Below are 7,483 nucleotides of genomic sequence, written 5' to 3' on the forward strand. Positions count from 1 at the left end.
CCGTAGATAAAATTGGCAAAAATAGTAATCAAGCGGAGATGTGGGAGATGTGGAATGTGCACACACTTTTCACTGTTTGATATTTTCAGAGACTGGTAACTTTATCTAAGCTGAGCAACAGTTGTTAGCAGATTAACTGGTGAGTGAAATTCCTGTATCTCATATAAAAGGGAAACAACAATGGAACCTTTCTGCTTCACAATACAATCATTCTAATGAAAATAATGTAAAATGGCAATTATACACAAGTACTAGCTGCCTGCACTAACATAAGTTACTATATCCCACTATAAGCAGTCAGGACTGGCTGAAGTTACCATTACTGTTGCTGCCAACTGAAGTTATCATTTTGCTGGAGCCTAAAATCACAATTTTAAAGAAGAAAGGAAAGAAATGACATCATGCCATGCATGAATCAGCTTTTCATGAGACATTTTAGTATTCAGTGATTTATCATTCTGCAAGAGGCATGTTCTCATAAACTAGCCATAAAAACCCCTTTAAAGCGTTCTAATTCAAACCACGTACAAATATAAGTTAAAAGACTGCCATTTAAAAACAAACGAAGTGATAACAGTAGGCATTAGCAGATTCTGTTAAAAAACAAAAGAACAGAACAGAAAACCACAGTTTTCTCCGTCTCGCAGTCTCAGGTTGGCATATGCTCAGAACTATGATCTCCCTGGTTCTCTTTCGCTTCCTGACCTGCTTTCATGACTTGGGTCACTGCAAGGCCTTGAAAACTGTCCAATTTCTGCATTGTTTCAGTAAAAAGTTACACCCTGCTGTGACATTGCTACTCACTCCACATAAATCAACCAAAGGCATTCTTTGACAGAAGCTCAGATCATCTTGTCTTCAACAATAATTTTTATAAGTGCTACCTGTACCTGTGGGCAAGTGAATGAATATGGCTGTACTCAGATGCCCTATTTATTGCTTACTGTAATATGCCTAGAGAAGATGAGTTTGCTGCACTTCATGCTTCCTTATCCTCAGTGTATAAAAAGATGAACTTTCTACATCTGACACACAAATGCTCAGCCAGAAAGAAAAAATTTGCAGTGGCGGGCCAAATACCTTTGCCAAGGATAAATAAAAGTGTTGGTTATGCTCCTGCCATATCTGAGAGTTGCTGGAAAAGACATCACTTCTACTTGTTTCACTCCTTTTTGTTAAATCTCTGTAGCCTCCCTCAGCGCCCTTCCTCATCTCTGAAATATTGGCAGGTACAAAAAGTTAAATAGTTATCCTTTGTTGTTTTTTTGTTTTGTTTTGTTTTTTGTTTTTGTTTTTGCTTTTTTTTCCAGAAGCTCTTGATAGTTTTGTGGTCGACAGTCAGCATGGCAAGCCTTTGGAAAGCTACACTACTGTCTCACAAGTAACAAACACAGGTCTTTACTTTGGCTACATTTTTCTTTGATGCACAGCTTACACTTTCGCTTTAAGATCATATGGATTTGAAGGAAGAAATACAGATTCTTCATCATTTCCAAGTTGGTAGGATGTGCTGCGAATACTGAATTCACTACTAGGGGTAGCCACCACTGCCACATGGGGCAAAACTGGAAACCACTTACCTACTTTGGACAGTACTCAAATTGGAAAGTGCTATCCATACTAATGTGAGTAATGCTTTTCCATATTTAAAGCACTGCACGTGTGTTTCATGAGCACATTATTAGTAGTTACAGAAATGACGTGGGACTACAGGACACTTTACAGCCACAGTGCACTTCGTATCAAACACACGGACAGACAAAAGTAGTTCCTGATTTAAACAGCTAAAGTATTTTCCTCAGCCAAAAAGGGATCCACGAATCGGATGGGGTTGCACTGAAAATACTTGTGTCACAACACAGCAGATACAAACATATGTTGTTTGTCTGCAGCTAATTTATACTTTCGCTTCTGTAATGTTCTTTGTTCCCACTGGGGTAGGAGCAGCAGGGGAAAAGTTAAATCATAATCACATGAGTAAATTATCAGTGACACCTAAAAGCAGTTGCAAACTGCCTTATCATTGCAATTAGAATGAGAACTCAGCTGGTTTATGTCTGTATTAGTCAAGCGGTACCAATCAGTAAATTATTACAGAGGCAAACACCATAAATCTTCATTGACTAATGACAATGAGGAATTTCCTTTGACTACCTCTAATTGGCTTACCTTGGACTTTGCACACCCTCGTGACAGGAAGCACAGCACTGCAACAGCTGCGATGCACATCCTGTGCTTGCCTCCTTCCTGCTCTTTGGAAATCCATCACCCTGTTGGTACCTCTTTTAATGTTTACATCCAGATAAAACCCAAAGTATGTACAAAAGATTAATAGTAATTCTTTCCAAGTAATGCCTAACACCTTTGGAGTGCTGATCGATATAGCTTATCCACAGAGACTGAAAAGCAATGTTCTAATATGTTACAGTAAGACAGTAAAACACTACTAAATCCAGGTTCAGTTGCCTGCCATTCAAAAAACACACAGCATGTGATAAGAAGAACAACTACCCAGATTTAACTCGGATTAACACCAGCTCTTAGTGCATTTTTAGCAACATTCAGTGGTAAAGTCTCTGCCGGGAATTTGTTCAGACTTCTCAGAATAGTTTTGGGTAGCGTCAAATTATAGGTCTTAAAGTGATCTACCCTATATTGTCATATCAGAAGATTTACCAGATGCATAGTGTTGAAGTGGTAGTCTTTTACTCACAAAGCAGCTGATAATATAACATTTATTTTTTTTTTATAAAAAAAGGACATACAACTCATAGGGTTAGGCTTGTTTACCAAATATGCATTTTCAAAGGCCCTTACTAGGGACAAGTAATTCCCAACACTCCTACTATAGCCTGATACATAATGTATAAGGATATAGAAAATGTGTATTCATGAGACTTGTTTGGCTTTTGTCAAAAAGGAACTGTGAAAAATTATGATGGAACAATTTTCATTTCTGACACATTGTTTTTATAGTTCATTCATGACTGGGAATTGAGGGGTTTAGAATCTTGCCGGCTGCAGATGTCACTGAGAGGAGAGGAGATACAGAGCTTCTTATTTGCTGCTTTGTTGCTGACAGTGACAGGAGACCTAAAGGAAATACTTCTCTTGACATTAAACATGATGAGTAAATCCCTAGGCTACTCTCCGACTTCACTGCATTAGAAAAGCCATGGAGAGAGGCATTTGGGAGCACACAAAAACAAGTATGTTTTATAACCAGAACTGGCCTGTGGCAAGAAACTTTGAGTTTCAATACAAGACCCTGGGACTGTTTATAATAATAAAAAATGAAAATCCAGGTAAAATTTCATAAATCTTAGTAAACCTGGCAGAAAAAAGAAATATTTTGCTTTTGGATAAAACTTATGTTTAATTGCTTTCAATGCGCACAGTGACTCTTCTGACTATATTTCACAGATTCCATCATTCAGAGATTTTGTTTTCTGAGGTTGTTAACTGCCAGGGTGACAAATTCAGTGCCAATTAGGGGAGCCGGAATCTTTAAAAACACACCGATTCCTTCACTATAGGAATAAAAAAAAACCAACACACAGAGACCCCATTTAAATTCACAGCTGTACTTAGTTGGCAGGTAACTCTATTAACTTTGATCACTCTGTGGGGATAAAAGTTCTGGAGAATGGCAACAGCATAGGAAACCTTTCAGGTTTTCTTTCTGCCTGAGCCATACCTGCACGGAGAGGATGCCTTCTACCACTGGATTTACAGAGACTGAAGTAACCAGGCACAACACATTTGCCTAGAAGTGTAAATATCCATCCCTTCAATTCTAAATTAATAGCATAGCTCTGATATTTGTTACTGTAATTATTTTCCTTACTCCATCCATTCAGATTTCACCCCCAAGCCCTAGTGTCACAGGAAGCTCCCACGAGGCACAGACCAGCCATTCGTGTTTATGTAGAGCAACCAGCTCAAAGAGCTGAGCCATCCTCTGTGGAACACCAGTAAGAACCCATCCTCAATCTTCTATTTTGTCCCCACTAGTATTCTTTGCCCCTTGATTTATTTATTTTTTTCTCAGGTTAGATACTAGGAAAAAATTCTTGGTGGTCAGGCATTGGTACAGGCTGCCCAGGGAGGTGGTAGAGTCACCATCCCTAGAGGCGTTCAAGAAATGTGGAGATGTGACACTGAGGGACGTCGTTTAGTGGGCACAGTGGGGATGGGTTGATGGTTGGACTGCAGGATCTTAGTGGTCTTCCCAGCTTTAATGATTTTATGATTCCCCTCTTTGTATCGATGCCATTGAAGAAGATACGGATTTGATGCCCAAACCTTTCTTCCAAGAGCTCTGCAACTGCACTCCCTTGATGCAGTCAGTTCTCCCTGGCTCACACCCTCAGCTATCTCTTCTCAATTTCCCAATTCATTAGCTTAAGTTCAACTTTTGCTGCATACCAAATGAGCTGGATCCAAATTTTATATCTACAAAACAGAAACCTTAACTAAGAGATCAGATGTCTAGCCTAGATTGTGTTTTATTGCTTTTTATACCACTCTGCTTTATCTCCAGTTTTCCACTAATTACAGTTACGGTGTTTGCTCTTTAACAACATATAGTTGGCCAATCTCTCTAATATGGCATATTAAATTCCCCAGCTTATTTTATATCACATATGGCAATATCCTTATCTTCATACACATCACTGCTGAATCCCTTACTTTCCTCTCCCATACTGTCTATTAGCCTCTCTTCTGAAAACCCAGAAAACTCAGTTTGCTTTGCTTTGCTTTCTTCTTTGCCTGCCTCTTGCCAAAGTAAATCCATACCTGATTGCAGCTGGGAGAAAATACATTTCAGGATTCAGTTATTTATAGCGATAAAGAAATGTCTTATAAACACCTTTCTAGAATCAAAAAGCTACACCTGCTATGATATTCTCCGTTAAAATGTGTATCTGAAAGAGGGATACACATATTTGTTTACCTTGTGTTTCCTTAAATGTTATCTCTCATTTAAAGTTGAGAGGTTCATAAAGAAGGACAGACTTTTCTTATACTGCTCATGGCTGAAGGGGGTCTTCTTATCTCAGAATTTTTTAAATGGGAAAGAGACATAGCAATGCAAAAACTTTGAGACAGATTACTGTGCCACTTCCCCCCCCCCATCTGCTGCTTCAGGCACTGAGACATTTATAAAGAAAGAATCAAAACTAAAAATATTAAGTTTCAAGAGAGCAATAACAAAGCATAAGAACTATTCTATAATAGGCATGGTTCGTGAGGCATAGAGATATTGACTCTTAATTAAATGGAAATCTAGAGAATCAAAGACACCTTAATTAAAAATTCAGTGTAAATACTGCAATTACTAACCCTCACAAGAAATAGGCAACAAACTAAGATGTTATATATCTGCTTGCTAAATGCCTAGATCCAGTCTTTCTTCACAAGGCCAAGCTCAGCAGCTTACAGAGAATTATGTGGAAACATTTTGGTCTTCATCATTGAGACATTCTTTAATCTTTCAGGAATTAATTTTTAAATGAAAAACTACAAAACATTTTTAAAGCTTTGCTTTTTTAGACAGAGAGAAAAAGTAATCAGTATTCTATTGCCCTTTTCCATGTTCTTAGCTCATATTTTCAATTTATGTGGATAATTAATACACGATCATTTAATTTCTTTAAATTTTAATACAAGTCTTTAAAATGAGCTTGCCCAATGACCACTATGTTTCACAGGCTCTAAGCTTTGCTGCTTCACTTTCTGCAATCAATTTCTGACTCTCATCTCTACAGAGAGATTGTTATCAAATTTAAAGGCTGTTCCTTTTTAATTTTAAAGATTTCAGAGGCCTACATCATTTGCTGACGCTATAGATGCAGCCTTCGGTGTGGAAATCCAGAAGCATCCAGATTGCTTGTCCTTATCTAAAATAACTTATTTTATCTATCTCATCAATTGATTTGATTTCCAGTTAAAATCAGAGTAGATTTTTAAGAGAGTGCTCTGGCAAATTTCAGGGATTTCATTGATCATATCAAAGTTCCATAAAACATAAACCTGGAATTACTGTTCTTTCATTGGCTGTGATGGAGCAAAAGAAAACTCCAGGAGTTCACATTCTGGCAAAGGAAACTCCAACCACTGCTTTTACAAATACATCTGAATTGCTTCAAAAAATTCTAATATCATTATATATGTGTGTGTATATATATACACTTATTTTTCAAGTCTTTACGTTACTAATCGCCAAAGTAACACATCATTAATGAAGGGATGCAAATACGATTTTAAAGCATTGGGCACTTTTGTTCTAGAACAGAAAGTGCATTAGGGAACAGGGAGCTACATAAAAGCAGCATAAAGCTATTACCACACTTTCTATCATCACTCTCAGCTGTCTCTGATATTCTGTGACATCTGTGATGTAGCCTGGAAAAATTCCCCATGTCCCTTTTTAACTTGATGGGTTTTTTTCAGTGAACATTATTAAGTAGGAAAAAAATCCAGAAACAAACCTGACACAATATTAATTGAAGCCTAGTGATTTATGTTGGTTTTCTTTTCATCCAGAAGAATTCAATACCATTCTGAATCTTTTATGATGCCTGTTATAGCCTTTACACCTGATTTAGTTTGCATACTATCCTCTGAATTATCCCAAATGCAGATGTATTTATTTTTAAAGATTTTTTTTTTTGTATGTAAGCATTCTCTTGAATTATATTTGCAGAAGTATACAGTGACAACTTGTGCTATTATGGAATTCAGACAGATTAATTTTTATCTGTCCACATGATCGTTATAGGGAGAAGTACAAAGCATCTTCTCCTTTTCTCTCATTTAAGAAAACTATGGAGACATACAAACTATTTCAGTCCAGCAGATCAAGGCTGGAAAATCATACTTGGAGATAAGACCAAGGGCAGAAAAGTCTCTGTAGACAATGCGACAGTAGATGCGTTCTTACACCTGACTTGGAGGAATGTTACATCTGTTCCACAATGTTTGCACTAAAGTTCTGAAACATCCCTCCCAAAGCCCAGGTAAGTAGATGTTTATGCATAACTGTTTTCTTTGTCAAAGACTATTAAAAAAAAAAAAAAAAAAAGAGAGAGAGAGTGAGAGAGAGGCTCTGTGAAACAAAGACTGAAACTGCCCATCCTCTCTTGACTGGTACTTCACCTTCAAATTTTCAGTTTCTTCATACACTATAGAAACATACAGAATTACCTTATTGTCTCGTGCAAGGTTCTGGAATGGTTACATCAGCTCTCAGAAAAAAATACCTGTAAATGAGATGGACATAACATTAATCAGACCCACGTGCTTGACTTTTATTGTGTTTGAGATAAAAATTACCAAGTTCTATCTTCATGTAGGCTAAAAAATCTGACATTAATTTAACCATGGGATTACAAAACCAGCCCTAACACAGTGCTAACAATAGGTATCAGTATTAAGTGCTAGTATAACAATAATCAGTCTTCTCAGGATAAGCTGCTTG

The 7,483-nt window shown here is 37.2% G+C and overlaps 1 protein-coding gene across 1 annotated transcript in view; it reads right to left on the bottom strand.

Moving 5' to 3' along the window:
- Window positions 1-7,240, bottom strand: part of CDH11 (cadherin 11) — a 297,223-nt gene extending 289,983 nt beyond the window's left edge. The window contains exon 1 of the mRNA XM_048958477.1: window positions 7,210-7,240. The gene's annotated coding sequence lies outside the window, so the exon portion shown is untranslated. The remainder of the gene's footprint in view (window positions 1-7,209) is intronic.
- Between the last annotated feature and the right edge of the window lie 243 nt (window positions 7,241-7,483).

Source organism: Lagopus muta, chromosome 12, assembly GCF_023343835.1.
Source record: "Lagopus muta isolate bLagMut1 chromosome 12, bLagMut1 primary, whole genome shotgun sequence".
NCBI lineage: Eukaryota > Metazoa > Chordata > Aves > Galliformes > Phasianidae > Lagopus > Lagopus muta.